Source organism: Coregonus clupeaformis, chromosome 1 (genome assembly GCF_020615455.1).
Source record: "Coregonus clupeaformis isolate EN_2021a chromosome 1, ASM2061545v1, whole genome shotgun sequence".
Taxonomy (NCBI): domain Eukaryota; kingdom Metazoa; phylum Chordata; class Actinopteri; order Salmoniformes; family Salmonidae; genus Coregonus; species Coregonus clupeaformis.
Window position 1 is genome coordinate 34,635,762 of NC_059192.1, and position 19,882 is coordinate 34,655,643.

The window sequence follows — 19,882 nt, forward strand, 5'->3', positions numbered from 1 at the left end:
AGACTGTCATCATTAAGGAGACTTCAAAGGTCTATCATTTACATCTAGTGAATGATAACATTATTGCTTCATGATATTAGGCTATTCATTCATGTCTAGTCTACAGCCAGGGACTCTGACATTACCATTTTAAAGAGATATTTTCAACACGGATTAGCTGCGATTAATTTCGTGGGGGGGGTTATCTTGCTGTTACATGTTTATTAATCCGAATGCCAGAACTGAAGTTAGCTCTGGGGAAATATTTAGTTATTATATGATATTATATATGCGTTTACTGAGTTGGGAAAAGCCTTGTATGTAAGTGCCACTAGATGACAGCAGATGTCTGCAACAATAATAAGAATAGGTGGGATAGTTATTATGGCTTTGTTTGTGGGACACTGTGATATTCATATAACATGTAATGAAATGGAAAATAAACAATGCATTGAATAAGATATTCCAAGACATTCTAATAAGTGATTCGATATTTGACTGGTATTTGTAAAACATATGTTTTATGTGTTTCTGTCAGTGTTGGGGAAGCTACATTGCGTCGTACATAAGAACATCCCTTAGCTGTGGTATATTGGCCATATACCACAAACCCCCGAGGTGCCTTATTGCTATTATAAACTGGTTACCAACGTAATTTGAGCAGTAAAAATAAATGTTTTGTCATACCCGTGGTATATGGTCTGATATACCACGGCTGTCAGCCAATCAGCATTCAGGGATTGAACCACCCAGTTTATAACCTTGTGTGTGCTTAATTAACTACTGAAAACACTACCTAGATTTAAATTTAGTTCAACTTCCACCAAGCTACTGCAAAATGTAGTAAATTACTAGTTGAACTATATGTAGTTCACTACTCCCCAACACTGGTTTCTGTGGGGTTTTGTTTGTTTGTGATGTTTTGTGTGCTTATTGATAAAAGGGTGTGTAAACTGTTGTAGCCTAATACATTAGATGTAGGCTACCTATAACAATATATAAAAACATTTTTTTTTAATTGTAAAACAAGAATACCTTAAAGCATTATGCATAAAGTGCTCAATACAATAATATAATCAAATCAAATTTTGAAATCAAATTGTACTTGTCACATACAATATGTATTAAACAACGTCAGAAAATAATATTCAGTGGTATTTTAATAAAGTGTTGTCAAATTCAACTGATGACGACATTTGTGTAAAAAAAACGGAGAACGGATATCCTACTTATTGGAGTTGCAGTGTACCATGGGAAACGTAGTTATGTTGGCCATATTCCCGAACGAATTCTACGCATACTGAACGTAGAAACACAATGAAACTGATTTAACTCTACGAAGAAAACGTACGTTTCTTTTGCTTTGGCTCCTTGGAGATTCCCCTTCCTGGGGTGTTTGAGGTAACGTACATGATGGCTGTATTCAATACCTAACTCGATGGAGTGGAAAGAGAAATTAGATATTAGCTAGTGAAACAAATAGCTCAAGGATGCACTGGAGTGAGACGGTAACGTTGAACAATGTATTCAGCAGCTAACGCACATCAAACTGTAATTTCTGATAGAACTTAACATTTGGCTGCTAATAGAGAAAAGTTAGTACGTTCGACAATCAAGAAAGGAGCAGCTTGTCCTCAACCTTACATCACCAGCTACGTGTTTTGGGGTAAGAATCCTTTCAACATAGATTGTAAAATCAGAAATAGACGCAAACCTGTGACAATATCGATTATGTCAATCTATATTCGTGGTTGTCTTTGTTTACAATTGTCCCCCGGCTTCCTTGTCTCCCGCTGTCCCGCGTCATGCTATGGGTTGACGATGCAAAGATTTCTTGCTGCTACATTGTAGCTCATTTAGCTGTCACGCTGTGCTGCTTTCAAAACTTTGTTACGAGTTATTTTATTTCCCCGCCGTAGGAACATAATGGTAGTTGGACTAGCCATTGCTCTCCAGCTAACCCTAAGCAAAATAGGATATGCTTTGACTGTCTGCCTGCCCCTGTATGGCTAGTCTAGTCCATTCATAGACGCGAACTACCCTTAGCACCTATTGATGAAGGTATCTTCTTTCCGTAAAGTACTTAAGTAAAAATACTTTAAATTACTACTTAAGTAGTTATTTGTTGTTGTATCTGTACTATACATTACAATTCATATTTTTGACTATTTTTTTTACTTTTACTTCACTACATTCCTAATGAAATAATGTACTTTTTACTCTATACATTTTCCCTGACACCCAAAAGTACTCGTTATATTTTGAATGATTAGCAGGGCAGAAAATTGTCCAATTCACGCACTTGTCTGGCGAACATCCCTGGTCATCAAGACTGCCTCTGATCTGACGGACTCACTAAACACACATGCTTCGTTTTAAATTATGTCTGATTGTTGGAGTGTGTCCCTGGCTATCCGTAAATTTAAACAAAACTAGAAAATGGTGCTGTCTGGTTTGCTTAATATAAGGAATTTTAAATAATGTATACTTTTACTTTTACTTTTACTTTTGATGCTTAAGTATATTTTAGCAATTTACATTAACTTTTGATACTTAAGTAGGCTATATTTAAAACCAAATACTTTTAGACTTTTACTCAAGTGGTATTTTACTGGGTGACTTTCCCTTTTACTCAAGTCATTATCTTTACTTTTACTCAAGTATGACAATTGGGTACTTTTTCAACCACTGCACATAGTGTATGGATCTGTGAAAATTTGCTACAGTAAGTGTATCTTTTTTTTAGTTGAAATATTATTTCTTGCTGATGTGAAAGATAAGGGCATATGTTTCGAAAACCGTTTCGCAAGCGATGATTATTGACGTTTCTTAACATTAAAACAAAGCGTAGGAATTGTAGTTTACATGGTGCCAGCTATGGCTTGGCTAGCTTACCATAGAGTAGACTAGAGTAGAATCAAACTAATTCCTAAATGCTAAATAGAACCGACATGGCCTATGGAAGAAACGTTGCCAAAGAAATGTATGTAATGCTTTCCCAATCTGTAAGTGTGTTACTCTTTCAAACTGGTGTTTGAAGACTGCACCATAGCCATATTTTGTCTACTGAAGACCGCTTTCTGTTTGAGAGGGAGCTTGGAAGAGCACTGCTTGCTTTAAGGAACATGCACACCACTCTTAGTTTTATGACAAAGCTTGTGTTAGTCTACTATGTCAGGACAGCATTCCATACTGGCAACCTAAATGCAGGGCATTTCCACCGAAAAGGACCCATGAGCACCAACATGTGAAGTTCATAGGAGCATATCAAATTGGGTGTCAAATGAAAACTGAGAGTCTATATTTTTGAGAAATGAAGGCTTAGATACATTTTTCAACCATTTTCCATCTTAAAAATGTGGCATAAGTAAAGGCTTGGATTTCTGGATAAGCAGATGGAAAAGGGGTCTTAGAAAACATCTACCAGAAAAAGACTTAAAGGGCATCAGAAATACATCAAAACACAATGTTGACGTAAAGACCCCTGCCAACTAATATCAACACTTATATTTAGTTTTGGAGAAATTGTTTACCTTCTGTAAGTTTAAGAAATATTGCCTTGTGCCATGTAATTGCGTTACCAAAAACCCACATATCTTTAAAATATTTTCTGTTTCTCCCTCATAAGGTGGGAGGATAATGAAAGTTCACAGAAGTAAAAAGTAATGGTAGACCTAACAATTAGTTATAGTTTTACTGATATCAATTGTGTTTATGAATTATTAAGAGATTAAAACGTGTAATTCCGTTACTGAAATCTATGCCCCTTCGTCGGTGATTGGTCAACAGTAGGGATTCTTCAGTGCACTGTTTGTTGTCATTCAACGAGAGATGACTAGTTTTCATGCAAATTCTTTCACTTTAGAAATATTGGATCAAACATCTTAGTTAATGTAAAATTGTGCAACTAAGATCTCCTCTGCAAAAACGTCCAAATTAATGACAGATTTCTTGAGTGATCTTAGACTAATTCTGACTATTTTGAGAAAGTGTATACTGGCTACGGCATCTCAAGATGGACAAACAGTACTATTTCCGCTTTTTTCACGTTTTTCATGCAAAGGTCTTTTAAGGAAGTATGCGAGCGCCCTCGTTGAGTTCACCTAGCCGAGTTCGGCTGGGCGCCAGCAGAATGCGGAAGGCTTAACACCTACCCATGAGCCTCCTCTTTCCATTTACTGTAACCAGCCTCCTCACCCACTGAGCATTGACCGACATCGGACGTCCATGGATGTTGAAATTTGGTCAGTACAACCTGGCCTTGATGTTAATGTCCACAGATGGACCGGACTGGACCAAATCTGAACCTATCATAGATGTATGTTTCACAAGTTTGGATAGTACAGTACAGTGAGTAGAGCAAAGTAGAGTACTGTCCAATACAATACAGTAGTACAATACAGTAAAGAAAAGTACAGTATATTGTACTGTACTGAACTCTACTGTACTATACTCTACTACACTGTGCTGAACTCAACTCTGCTGTGTTGTATTGTACTGCACTGTGCTCTGCTGTGATGTCCAAACTTGTGAAACATGAGGAGAATGACATTCATATCCATAAATTGCATCTCTGTGTAGTACAGATCAGGGACCCATGATGTAATTCCGTTACCGTAATTCTGTTACCGGGTGTAAATCCACAGATTTTTTTCAACCTCAAGGTTCCATGTGATAGCTGACACCCCAGTCTTTCTGATCTTTGAATCTTAATTCGGTGCAGATATCACCATAAAGCAGCACGTTGTCACATAAAAACTAGTGATGGGGGGGATTGATACAGTTACATATCTTGATATTCTTTTTGATGAGATATCATATCATTTTGACATTATCGTAATATTATTTTTGTGCTAGTTGGCTGTACCTGCACCAAAACTCCAGTATTTGTTCTTCATAGCTAGTTCTCCATCTTCTTTTTAAATAGGGAGCCAATTTGTTTACAGTACTTTTATTTCCATGACTGATCAACTTGTTTTCTCATGGCTCTCTCTTGTCCCTCTGCAGGAGACATATGGTGAGCAATATGTTTGGTACATCGAATCGCAATAAATTCACAGTATCGAATCGCGATACATATAGAATCGTGAGAATCGCAATACATATTGTATCGGAACCAAAATATCGTGATAATATTGTATCGTGAGGTCCCTGGCAATTCCCAGCCCTACTAAAAACCTGAGGGAGATTTTACCGTAATTCCGTTACCAAAGTTTACATCTGCACAGTTTTTGTGAATATGAGTTGTATTGTTTGTTAAACTTTGAAATCAGAGGTTTTTGTTTGACATACATTTTAAAGTGAAAGACTATAGCTTTTGATCAACACAAATGTCAATAGTGTTATATTATTAATTTTCATACTTTGTAAATGATCCAGTAGTTCTGACTAGTCGGACTAGTTTGGGTTCTTCTTTCAACACGTGTGACAAAACAGGAAGCGGTCTTCCACAGAGAGGCATGACCTTTCCTTCCAGGGTACACGAACACAGTTACAGTTATCAGACAAGTATGGGCTAGCCAAGTCACCGCTCCCTGTTCTATTAAACAAAATGGCCTATGTGTTGCAATGGTGAATGGACTGTGTGTGCTGCTTCCTATTGCTTGCTATGTAGCTAATGATTTACCCACTGTTTTGCTGTGGGAACCAGACTCGAGTGCAAATGTTCTGTGCTAGAGGTAGGCTAAAATATACACTGTAGGCCTATTCTTTTTTCAGTGTTTTCTACCAAGGATTATTGTGAAGGGAGGAATGAGGTCAAAGTGATATGGAGGGGAGAATAAAGGAAGAGAGGAGTGGAAAGAGGAAGAAAGGGAGATCAAGGCTTATCTCAGCAATGTGAAGGGACAGTTGAGCAGTGATTGGTGGTGCTGTTCCACACTGGCTTATTAACCCTTTATTGACACATGAGACATTTTCCCATTTTAAATACTTTTTGGCTTTAATACCTCTCCTTTTATTTTCTCAGTTTATGATAAGTAGCCTAGCCTCCTGTAATTAACATATAATAATACAAATAGGCTACAGTATGCAGTGTTGTAGTACTCGAGTCCGGTCTCCAGACCACATATTGAGTGTCTCTGTCTTGTCTCGGTGTCGGATACATTTGTACTTTTCTTGACTCTGTCTCAGTCAATGAGGACTGTAATTTCTTCCCGAGACCAACAGAGTAAAAAACGAATAATACAAAAATATATATATATCGTCACATACACGTTATCAGCATCCATTCAGTCAGCGCATAAAACTACTTCGCCAGGCCAAATGTCCATGCTCGTTTCATGTCACATTTATTATCGCCTGTTGAAACCTGGGCTTCCTACTTTACTGGTAACATTACTGTCGTTTACTTTCACTGAAAAATATCCTCAAACTTTGTCGGGCTTGTCAGAATTTCCTTGGTAGGGAAGAATCCGGGAAATTGTTTGAAAGTTGCACGGTCACTATTAGTAAGGGAAGACCGGGGAAGTTATAACATATTTTTAATTTTTATAAGGAAATCAGTCAATTGAAATGAATTAGGCACTAATCTATGGATTTCACATGACTGGGCAGGGGCGCAGCTAATCAGAATGAGTTTTTCCCCACAAAAAGGCTTTATTACAGACAGAAATACTCTTCAGTTTCATCAGCTGTCTGGGTGGCTCGTATCAGAGGTGAAGAAGCCGGATGTGGAGGTCCTGGGCTGGCGTGGTTACACGTGTTCTGCGGTTGTGAGGTCAGTTGGACGTACTGCCAAATTCTCAAAAACTACGTTGGAAGCGGCTTATGGTAGAGAAATGAACATTCAATTATCTGGCAACAGCTCTGGTGGACATTCCTGCAGTCAGCATGCCAATTGCACGCTCCCTCAAAACTTGAGACATCTGTGGCATTGTGTTGTGTGACAAAACTGCACATTTTAGAGTCGCCTTTTATTGTCCCCTGCACAAGATGAACCTGTGTAATGATCATGCTGTTTAATCAGCTTCTTGGTATGCCACACCTGTCAGGTGGATGGATTTTCTTGGCAAAGGAGAAATGCTTCACTAACAGTGATGTAAACAAATTTGTGCACAAAATTTGAGAGAAATTAGCTTTTAGTGCGTCTGGAAAATTTCTGGGGTCTTTTATTTCAGCTCATGAAACATGGGACCAGCATGTTGTGTTTATATTTTTGTTCAGTATATTATAGACCTGTTTGGGTTAATGATCATTTGTAGAGTGGCTCTCTATTTGCCCTCAGCATGCATTTTGTTCAGCATTCTAAATGTCTAAAGAATCCATATGATCTTCTGAAATATGGACACAGAACATTTCGACCCTCCGGTCTTCATTTGGACTCGATTTACTCCGTTCTTGGTCTTGAATCCGTCTCGCTTTAGGTGGTCTCGAACACAACACTGACAGGATCAGTCCGGCTACTGAGTAACACTTGATGGAGCTTATTTATTTAGTTTTGATCTCTTGAATGTAGCCTTTCACCTTCTCAGCCAACATCCTACTGCGCCTGCGCACTGCTTGATTCGCTGTCATTCCCTGTTAGGAAGAGATTGCAACTGCATCCTCTGCACTTATCAGAGAGGGGGAATTATATATATTTTTTAAATATAATGCAATGAAAACAGCCCCCGGTGCAAAAACATACAGTGGGCCCAGGATGGAGCATTGCAGTATGGGTAGTCATTTATTTCTGAAGCGACGACGGGGCCGAAGCGAGGATGTTTCCTAATAGAAGTCAAAGAGGATCAGCGTCATAAAACACTGGAATTATGAGCGCACGAGAATGGACCGGGCAGAAGATAATGGACCGGGCAGAAGACAGTGGAATTTGCGTTTAAAATCAATTCTGGATGAGACTGTTTAGTACCATTTTCACGTTTTTAAAAGCCTGATATGTCGGCTCTGGCATGATGAGTCCTTGCCCTCAATACAATTTAGTCAGCTCCCGAGTTAGTCACTGGAAACTGGCAGATTGCTACAATTGTAGCATACCTACATGGTTTATTCTGAATTCGCCTCTGTTTTGCAGCTCTGGCACTGACGGTAATTCGATACATTGTTAAATGCCTTTGTAGGCAACGCTTTACGTTGTTGTTAGCTACATTGTAATAAGCAAGACTGTATTGGTTTAATTGTCAATATTGACGCAGCGCATTTGATAGTGATAGGCTATGTGCCTTTTATATAGCTTTTTATGTCGATAATTAATATACGTGAGATTGAATAATATAAGTGGGGTATTGTATTCGCGTGTTAGAGGCACCAGGCAGGCTACAGTTGTTGTCTCCATGGGGAAAAAAATGCATGTGCATATAATTAGACTTCATGCCTTCATTGCACCGGCATGCACCATCGTAGTTCCTCTGGCATAGTTAGCCTACTCTCTATGGCAGGTTGGCACACGTAAAGCCTACTGTATACAAATGAACCACCAGACCGGCCGCATCATCAATGGGATCAGACTGAAGTAAAGCTGCGAATAGGCTACCCAGACAGCGGAGTGGAAACCGGGATCATCTCCCGTTTCGTACCGTGGACGCACCATAACGGGACACTCCGCTATAAAGGTCGCACGTGTCGAATATTTATTAGAACTTCTCTTTGGGTTGGGACTGTCTGGGAACAGTAGCCAAATGTCATTCTGTGCCGTTCGTGTTCTACCCTGCGCTTTATGTAGGCCTGCATACACGTTGTGTTTGGGTTTTGTTCAATTTCACTTCCAAAGTTCATGTTTCTTTTCATGTTATAATAGCTATTCGGGACATTGCCTCAATCAGAGTAGCCTAGTTGTGAAGAGTGCGACGTTTTGTAAGCACTCAGTATCCCACATTTCAGCCGCTAAGAAATGCAACGGGGTGATTTGAGCAATATTCTGGATAATCTGCTTTAGCAGCTGTGGGCAAATGTCGAAATTTGAAAGATAAGCTTTGTATACCAGAGCTTCAGTCAGTGTGCCAGCAGTGCCTGCACACAGAATCACTCATAATCTGGACTACAAGTCAACTGAGACAGTAGACTGAGACTGTGCTTCTCAGATAAACATTACAGTAAAAAATAATACAAAACTAAAGGACTTATTTGTTTAGTGTATTCAGATTTTCTTTTGAGTGAAATGCTTATTCAAAGCCATATAAATAAATAACATAAAACTAGCCTAATATTTGACAATAGCTAAATAACTTTGTTTGTTATCCATGTCATGGTCTGTCCTTAATTTGACATTTAATTAATTCTGCCTCAAGCTATACAAATGCAACATCCCAGTCACTTTTCAGTTCCTTTTTGGTAAAATAAATGTATTCCTGTTTTGTCAACAAACAAAAAACATTCCAGTGCCTCAACTGTGCCATATTATCTCAGAGATGTCGATTGACTGAGGACCTCGTCATCTCTGTGTGTGCCCCTTCCACTGCCTGTGTCCGTGTGTGACAAAGAGTTCAAACATGATGGATCAGGCATGAGACTGCATACGCGAGGGAGGAACACTGCAAGTAGTGCAGAAGGAATAGTTGAATGACACTCCAGACAACATGGCCTACAAGTCTACGACAGAGAAAAATTGGTACCCACTACAGAGAAGAGAGGAGTGTGAGTTATTTCCTGGAGACAATGTCAAATTGGAATCAGTGCCCGAGGCAACCAATTGCATTTTGTATTGAGCACTTCCTCCTCACTGTGGGAAATCCACCCTGATCTGGAGTTTGAAACGTCGTCGTGTTCCACTTGTTTTTTGAATACCCTCGCTTTGATTTCCTCATTATTGCCTTCCTATTCCATTTTTTCCATATAGCCATCTTCAAGCACACTTGGAGTCACTTCACAGGATGAAATCCATCCCTTTTTGAAATGGGGTTTGTCTCGAATCGTGCCAGTTGGAAGTTTGGCAGGACTGAGAACACATGAGCAGGGTTTTCACCCAGCCCTAGACTCCCCCCTTTTCCCCCATCCCCCACCCTTAAACTGTAAGCCCGAGATTGAAACACAAGGCACTGTCACTCCGCTACTCCCCGTCCCGCGTTCAAAGGGTGAGAACCCCAGTAGACTGCAAAAGGAGGATGGGGAGTTCCGCCTCCTCTCTCACCGCGGAGACCGAGTCGGACCACGGGTTCCGGAGCACCCCGTACCCGTCGTCGCCTCCTATGGGCTGGCTTAGGAACAGCCACAGCAGCCCTGTGTGGGGCACCACCTTCATTACGCGCCAGCAGCAGCCGCCACTTCCACACAGAGAGCGCAGGTAAGAGCCAACATTTCAGTCCACTGCACCTGGGCGACAGGGTGGTCAGACCAGACTGGTCAGACCTGTTGATGGGCAGCAAGGAGAGAAATGGGCCATGCTCTGCAGCCCTAGGGCTTGTATTACACAGGGACTGCTGTTACTGGGAGCAGTAAGAGTGAGCATAAAGGACAGATTGCTTTGTTGTGCAGATCACAATATTGTGATAGGTGTTGTGTGTTTTCTTTGAGTGGTATCCTAAGGGCTTTTTGTTATTTTTAGTGTGGCAATTTTCAGAGAACTCAGATCCACTTTAAATCAGACACCTTACTGTTGACTATTATGTCATATTCAAGCCTTTTCAATACAATCTCTTTACATGCACTGACAATATTGCAGTATCATTAAATCTGACAAAATATTATTTAATCAAAACTATTGTTCCACCACCAAATTTGATCTAATCATAGTTCCACTTTAATGTTTTGATATCCAATATGATATCCAAAATCCACTTAAGCTGGATTTGACATCTGACAATCCCGCCTCTTAGTACCTCCCCTCTACAGCTCTGTGCCGAATTTGAGGAAAAGCTGATTGGATTGGTGTGCCAAGTTGATTGCACCCATGGAGTGACCCGGACACGAACTCTCTCGCCGGGTTGTTTGGGGAGCTCGCATCATGGCAAATACTTTTGAGGGCTCCCAGACCAGACCAGACAACTGTTGATTCCATGCTGTCGGCTTAGTTTGCGAACACGCGCTACACCTGGCTCTGTTGTTTGACCTCTGTCGAAACGTGCCGTCCACTAACAGATGGCCGCCGCTGCGCAGATGGCAGAGTCCTCCCTGCAAACTGACCGACCGTCTAGTGTAATTAATGGTGTTGTAGTCTATAAAACCTTGGAGGATTCTCCAGTCCCATTAAACATCTTGTTAGCTTGGGGGGGGAGTGTTAGAGGCCCGGTCATTTTCCTAGAAGGAAGTGAATGTGAAACCGGACGAAGCATTGTATCAGAAACAGCTTGCTATCGTTTTTGTTTGAAAGAGTCCTGATATTTTGTAATGTTGGCAGGATGCGCTTTAATTGAATATTCCACCACCTAGAGTATGCCATTCTTTGAGTCTGTGCGCTTTGAATGATTGAGGATATAGGCCTAGCTAGTCAATAATGTGAAAGGACAGCCTAGTTTGAATAACCCGTTTTTACCCTTAGCTCATGATAATTGAAACGGGTGGCTCCAACTTCCCATACAGCTAACCGAACCAGTGATCTGTGATTAGTCTACCTTCTTCAGAGGAGCTACGTGAAAGACGTGTTTCTTTATTTTCTTCCCGCTTATAGGTGTGTAATAGGTTTGTATGTCAGTTCTTCGGGGAAGGAGAACAGTGGAGCTGCTATCGGCTTCCTCCTCCAGTATATTGAGATTATTGCTGAGTCACCGGGGGAATGAAGTCTGGTTGTTAGTTATTGATTTTCAAAAGACTTATCAAATGTCCTTTCAATGGATGTCATTATTTATTCAGCGTTGGCCTTCTCTAGCTCTTTCATCTCTCACTACTATTGTCTGAGCTTGTCAATACTTACTCTGCTATTGCCCGTCAGTTAAGTCAAACTGTAGTATCTCTTGGAGAAGTGTCATGGAATTTTGGATGACTGCGGTCTCTGTAATAACTCTGTCAGTGTCGGTTTGCATCATCAGACACTGAAATCCTTTATTGTTTCAGGAGACCCTTTTACACTGTGTTCATGTGCATCTCCATAGCAACAATCCCCTGTCTCCATCACCAATCAGACTTGAGCATCAGTCAGCTGAGCTCATATACACACATGCATGCACATCTCACCACACACACATGCTCTCATAACACTGCTTTTGGTAGCGCCGAGGGTCTGCGTACACACACAACGCACTCACACACAGATCCTCTAACAACACGGCTTTGAGGAGCAATGTACAATGATGCTTAGAGCGCACTTTCGCCCTCTCTCTCACCCCACACACATACACATTTCTGCGTGAGTCTAACGAGGTTAGGCAAGCCTAGCTGAGCCGTGGCAGAGGATGAAAAAAAAAATATCAGCTCAGCTTAAATTTGGTGATTCATGTCGAGGGTTTAGTCCCCAAATAGTTCTAGTTCTAGTGTCTTGTAACACACTGGACTCTTTCTCTGGCTGTTTTTTCCCAGCCCCTGAAAATGGGCTTTTCCCAGTTGTGACTCATTGGTCATGGGAATGGTCCGTATTCTAAATCAGTATTCTTCACTTCGCTTTAATCACAGATTTAGGCTTGCTCAAGAAAGCAACCCACACATGAACTAAACACTTAAACCAGCTAGGCATTCAATGGGTGTTTTTTAGCCTGGGTCTATGATGGAACAGGTCTCTAATAAAACGTAACCCTTTACAGTGCCTTGTACTCATGCCTGTAGCCTATACAGTGCCTTCAGAAAGTACAGTGGGGAAAAAATGTATTTAGTCAGCCACCAATTGTGCAAGTTCTCCCACTTAAAAAGATGAGAGGCCTGTAATTTTCATCATAGGTACACGTCAACTATGACAGACAAATTGAGAAAAAAAAATCCAGAAAATCACATTGTAGGATTTTAAATGAATTTATTCGCAAATTATGGTGGAAAATAAGTATTTGGTCACCTACAAACAAGCAAGATTTCTGGCTCTCACAGACCTGTAACTTCTTCTTTAAGAGGCTCATCTGTCCTCCACTCGTTACCTGTATTAATGGCACCTGTTTGAACTTGTTATCAGTATAAAAGACACCTGTCCACAACCTCAAAAAGTCACACTCCAAACTCCACTATGGCCAAGCCCAAAGAGCTGTCAAAGGACACCAGAAACAAAATTGTAGACCTGCACCAGGCTGGGAAGACTGAATCTGCAATAGGTAAGCAGCTTGGTTTGAAGAAATCAACTGTGGGAGCAATTATTAGGAAATGTAAGACATACAAGACCACTGATAATCTCCCTCGATCTGGGGCTCCACGCAAGATCTCACCCCGTGGGGTCAAAATGATGACACAAGAACGGTGAGCAAAAATCCCAGAACCACACGGGGGGACCTAGTGAATGACCTGCAGAGAGCTGGGACCAAAGTAACAAAGCCTACCATCAGTAACACACTACGCCGCCAGGGACTCAAATCCTGCAGTGCCAGACGTGTCCCCCTGCTTATGTCCAGGCCCGTCTGAAGTTTGGGTGGAAACATCATGCTTTGGAGCTGTTTTTCTGCAAAGGGACCAGGACGACCGTGTAAAGGAAAGAATGAATGGGGCCATGTATCGTGAGATTTTGAGTGAAAACCTCCTTCCATCAGCAAGGGCATTGAAGATGAAACGTGGCTGGGTCTTTCAGCATGACAATGATCCCAAACACACCGCCCGGGCAACGAAGGAGTGGCTTCGTAAGAAGCATTTCAAGGTCCTGGAGTGGCCTAGCCAGTCTCCAGATCTCAACCCCATAGAAAATCTTTGGAGGGAGTTGAAAGTCTGTGTTGCCCAGCGACAGCCCCAAAACATCACTGCTCTAGAGGAGATCTGCATGGAGGAATGGGCCAAAATACCAGCAACAGTGTGTGAAAACCTTGTGAAGACTTACAGAAAACGTTTGACCTGTGTCATTGCCAACAAAGGGTATATAACAAAGTATTGAGAAACGTTTGTTATTGACCAAATACTTATTTTCCACCATCATTTGCAAATAAATTCATTAAAAATCCTACAATGTGATTTTCTGGATTTTTTTTTCTCATTTTGTCTGTCATAGTTGACGTGTACCTATGATGAAAATTACAGGCCTCTCATCTTTTTAAGTGGGAGAACTTGCACAATTGGTGGCTGACTAAATACTTTTTTTCCCCACTGTACTTTCACATAATAAGTTGCATAGACTTGATTTTTGAATGACTACCTCATCTCTGTACCCCACACATACAATTATTTGTATGTGTGGGGTACAGTCGAGCAGTGAATTTCAAACACAGATTCATCCACAAAGACCAGGGAGGTTTTCTAATGCCTCACAAAGAAGGACACATATTGGTAGATGATAATTTTTTTTTTTAAAAGCAGACATTGAATATCCCTTTGAGCGTGGTGAAGTTATTAATTACACTTTGGATGGTGTATCAATACACCCAGTCACTGCCAATGGTGACTTTAAAACAGTTACATTGTTTAATGGCTTTGATGGGAAAAAACTGAAGATGGTTCAACAACATTTTATTTACTCCACAATACTAACCTAAATGAAAAAGAAGGATAACCTGTACAGAATACAAATATTAAAAAACATGCATCCTGTTTGCAATAAGGCACTGAAGTAAAACTGCAAAAAATGTGGCAAAGAAAGTAACTTTATGTCCTGAATACAAAGTGTTATGATTTGGGGCAAATCCAACACAACACATGACTCTGTACCACTCTTCATATTTTCAAGCATGGTGGTGGCTGCATCTTGTTATGGGTATGCTTGTCATCGGCAAGGACTAGGGAGTTTTTTAGGATAAAAAGAAACAGAATAAAATCCTAGAGGAAAACCTGGTTGTCTGCTTTCCAACAGACACTAGGTGACAAATTCACCTTTCAGCAGGACAATAACCTGAAACACAAGGCCAAATGTGGCCCGTTTCAAGAAGCTAGGCATATGTTGCACGCCACTACTTCACAGGAGAGGCATTTGAACGTTTATTATTATTTATCTTTTATCAAAATGCGTTTTCTGGCAGAAATACCTTCTGGAACATGTGAACTTTCATGTGCCTTAATAACAAACTTGTATGCCATCTGTAAATACGAATAACATTGTTAAATTACGAGCCTAGTTAGTTTAGCTGAAAGATATAACATTAGGAGATCTGTAAAAGTGTTGCTACTGCTCTCAACAATATTGCTGCACAGAATTTAGCAGGCGCTATCGACAAAGATCAGTGGGAAAAAAGATGTGATGGACTACTTTTCTGCACAAGGTCAGTGTGAACCGGAGTAACTTGACACAACAATGGGCCAAACATACTGTAGCTAGCTACAAACCAAACGGAAAAGACACACTGCTGTGAAGCATTCTTCCATGTATACGGGTAAGAGTCTAGCTACATTTTCAGATATTATACGTTTCTAATTTTGTCCGAAAGTCGTTTTAATTGCAAGTTAAAGCGTACTGTTCACTAGCTAGCGAATGATAGCTTGCTAGCTAATGTTACGTGTATGATCTGTGTAGTAATATTATTTGTATCTCAGAAAACCATTTGCATTACAAGTTATAGCCTAATGTTAGCTAGCTAACATTGAACCTTGTTGGTTAGCTTTAGCTACCTGCAGATTCATACACCAGCATTTCATGCATAGTGGCTAGCTATGACAATCCGTTTGTACTGTAGCTATGGGTTGGGATTATGGTTCATTGTTTAGCTAGCTAGCTACATGTCTAAACAAAAAACTCCACTTCGCAAGATAGTTATTACTTGACCCATCAAGTTAGCCAGGTGTGTCTGGGGGTGATTACGGCCATCTATTGTATTTCATGAACACGTGTACAGGTCTAGACAATAAGTGACCCATCCACTTAGCTAGATGTGGCTGGGGGGGTTATAGCATTTATTTCACATGACCCATCAATTTAGACAAGTGTCTGGGTAAGAATCATCTAATAATTATAAAATATTTGTATCTGGACACTTTCAAAGTCCGATTAGGATATAGGCCAAGGACTAGATAAAGTGTATTTTTACCTGGAGTTTTTCCTTATTGTAGGCTACTACTTTCACCACTTTTAGTCTTGAAATCTTTATTTGTTTACTACACTGCCTTACTCACTCTCTTTAGCACATGGCCTCACATGTGAATCCTCAAAGAGATGGGTGGGCCTAAGGCTTAAGAGGTTGTGAATGATTCTGAATTGGTGTAGACAAAGAAGAGCTCTCCAGTAGGTGTACCAAAACATTCAAGGGCCATTTTCTCAAAAGTGGGATTACAAGTTTATCAACTTTCAAAGCAGAATTACTTTCCCATTGTTCCTCAACTGCTGTGTATGATATACCATTTTGTAGCTCTGTCTCTACTTCCAATGTAAAAAACACCTTGTCAAATGTTTCTACATAATCGAGGTGGTGGGTCACAAATATACACTGGAGTTGCTTACCAAGACGACATTGAATGTTCCTGAGTGGCCTAGTTACAGTTTCCAGCTTGAAAATCTATGGCAAGACTTTAAAATGGCTGTCTAGCAATGATCAACAACCAACTTGACAGAGCTTGAAGAATAAAAATAAATAAATAAATGCAACGATTATACAATCCAGGTGTGCAAAGGTCTTCGAGACTGACAGCTGTAATCACTGCCAAAGGTGATTCTAACGTATTGACTCAGGGGGTTGAATACTTTATGTAATCAATATATATATATTAGTGTTTTATTTTTCTATTTTTTCTTCCACTTTGAAATTAGAGTATTTTGTGGAGATTGGTGACAAAAAAATTACAATTAAATACATTTTAATCCCACCTTGTAACACAACAACATTTAGAAAAGGTCAAGGAGGTTTTTCCTCCTTTTGTGATGCTTCCAGGAAATGCTAAAGTGTGTTATCCAGAGGCCAGGCTGACCTTTTTAAGGTAGTTTCACATCATCTCAGGGCCAGTCTTTTTCCATTGTTTCTTCCCATAACCCCATGAGGGCAACTAGGTGGTTATGTGCTGTACGTACAGTGACTGACTTTATGGCCAATTCCCCCGGCCCCTCCTGGGGTGCCTGTCTGCTGTTCCCTGGTTGGTTCCTATTGCAAGCATCTGTGTCTGTCCTAGTATGATGGATGTGAGTGTTTACCATTGCTCTATTCCACTGGCTCTTCTCCCTTTAATTGGATTAAAACTGGTCTGTTTTTCAGCGTGTTTTCCCAACTAGGACTATTGCCTGTCTGATGGGCAGGCCACATCGGGACACTCGTTTCCAAGTGATCACAATGGATTTAGCACACATGCACGGTTTTGTGGTGCACTGTTGTAAGTGCATTGACGCACCCGGAGTGTTGGTATACTTTCATTAATTAACGCCATCTGTATTATGATTTTAGAGTTGCCTCCCTATTTCCATGGAGATCATAACGTATGTTCCGTAGATATCTTACTATATGTATCTCTAACAAAAAGAAGGGCGAGCAAACTGCCACCACCCTCAGAAAATCCTACAACAGCTACTCTATTCAACTCAATATCCAGTAATGCTGGATAGAATCCAATGTGGAGTGGGGACATTTTATGGGCAAATTATTTTCACTGGTCTTTCCCGATAATTGTTGAATTCAGGGGGTAATAGCAGAGAATAAAGCTCAATTTTGCGACTCCCCATTCCGAAGCTCCTTCCTGGTTGAAGGATGTGCTGTCAGCACCGCCACTGCCTGTGAGGCTCGAGCGCTCGTTAGGAACATCAGATTAGCGGCACAGCATCACGCGATGCCTGCGCCCCTGCCATTTCTTCCTCTTCCTTCTCCCGAAAGCCAGAGCTTCTTGCCCCATCCGTCCATGCATGGTTCTCTGTCTCTGCAATAGGGTTGGGCGGTATCCAGATTTCCATACCTTCATACCGTGCCTGTGCCATCCCGGGATATACAGTATTACCGGTAGTGCACACAAGGGGCACTATTATTTTTTTTTCTCCCAAATGTAAACCCCCCCCCCAAAAACAACACTTACCAGAATGCTACTAAAATGCTAACAAGTACTAAGGAATCCCCATAGTGGGTGCTAGGGAAATGCTAACGAGCCAATGCAAATTTACTACTAAGATAGACAACCGAGCTCATAAAGTTATGCAAGTATCTCAAAACGCAGTTTGCAGCACGCACAAAACAAACAGCAGGGATCTTAATCCAGAAGGGGATTGTCTCTGCTGCTGTTACCAAGAAGAATGTTAGCTAAGTGGCTAAGAGCACTTAGCCACTTAGCTAACATTAGCAAGTTAACAAAACCCAGCTGGAGAGAATTTATTTGGCACATCTTAGATAGTTAACTTAATAAGATATATATAGCTGGCAAACAGTTGTGAATTTCATACAAGTGTAACTTGATCACCTCACTTAAATTTCGATGCAAAAGCTCCCATTTTGCTCGTTGTGCTTCTTTGTAAACAAACACACGTGACTGGCTCAAACAGCTGTTTCGGGTAACTAATACCAGTAAGCTTCATAATGAAAATATTGTCTAACAGGCAAAATGATGAATGCGAGATGCTTTATCTATTACCTAGTGCACAAGTTGATTGCAGGTATTTATTTAAAAAGTACTCATAAAAAATAAAATAAAAACAAACATACGGTATTAACAGCATTGAAAAATCATACTGATGGTATTTGGAAATACCCTTGGATATGGTATATACGGTATACCTCCCAACCCTACTCTGCAACACCTTGTCTGCTGAAACCCAGTCAGACCGTTTTCTCTGTTTAAAGATTCAGACGTCTGCAGCTGTCTCCCCCACTGACAGATTCACCCATCAAATGTGAGCGCCGGTCGTGAGATATTCACTAACGGTACAGCCAGAGGTCAGGTGTTTTTTTTCTTCTCCACACAATTTTGTGTTGTGTTGCCACAAATTCCCGTCCAGCTTGTAAAGCTATAGACTCCCATCCGGTAAGAACGTTCTCAGGGCCTTGCTACTCGGTAAGGTTGCTGTTATATCAGCTAAGTAGTGCATGGATCATTATTCATCTGCATATGGGGCAAGAGCTGATGAGTTTTGTCTCTGTACTATCACCAGAGGCCATGGGTTATGTTATACTGAAATACATCTGGCTGTTTACACCTAGACAAAGAAGTCAAACCTATTTAAGCCTTGATATGCTATTAATTCCCTCATATGACCTGGTGATCATACAAAGCCCCATTTGTTTTGACAGTTACCATATTGCCCTATTTAGAAGAAGAGAATGGGCCATTATTATGAAGTGCAGGATACTTCTACTATATTCTGTTACCAAAAACAAAACAAAATTTGCCACATGTGCCGAATACAACAGGTGTAGACCTTACAGTGAAATGCTTACTTACAAGCCCTTAACCAACAATGCAGTTTGAAGAAAAATAAGTGTTAAGTAAAAAAACAGATGTGAAAAAAATAATTAAAGAGCAGCAGTAAAATAAAAGAACAGTAGGGAGGCTATATACAGGGGGTACTGGTTAGCCGAGGTAATTGAGGTAATATGTACATGTGGGTAGAGTTAAAGTGACTATGCATAGATAATAAACAGAGTAGCAGCAGCGTAAAAGAGTCCGGGTAGCCATGATTAGTTGTTCAGGATTCTTATGGCTTGGGGGTAGAAGCTGTTAAGAAGCCTTTTGGACCTAGACTTGGCGCTCCGGTACCGCTTGCCGTGCGGTAGCAGAGAGAACAGTCTATGACTAGGGTGGCTGGAGTCTTTGACAATTTTTAGGGCCTTCCTCTGACACCGCCTTGTATAGAGGTCCTGGATAGCATGAAGCTTGGCCCCAATGATGTACTGGGCCGTACGCACTACTCTCTTTAGTGCTTTGCGGTCGGAGGTCAAGCAGTTGCCATACCAGGCGGTGATGCAACCAGTCAGGATGCTCTCGATGGTGCAGCTGTAGAACTTTTTGAGGATCTGAGGACCCATGCCAAATCTTTTCAGTCTCCTGAGGGGGAATAGGCTTTGTCGTGCCCTCTTCACAACTGTCT

At 40.8% G+C, this 19,882-nt stretch overlaps 1 protein-coding gene across 1 annotated transcript in view; it reads left to right on the plus strand.

The window, feature by feature from the left end:
* The first annotated feature begins 1,401 nt into the window (after positions 1-1,401).
* Positions 1,402-19,882, plus strand: part of capn15 (calpain 15) — a 71,367-nt gene continuing 52,886 nt past the window's right edge. The window contains exon 1 of the mRNA XM_045220781.1: positions 1,402-1,645. The gene's annotated coding sequence lies outside the window, so the exon portion shown is untranslated. The remainder of the gene's footprint in view (positions 1,646-19,882) is intronic.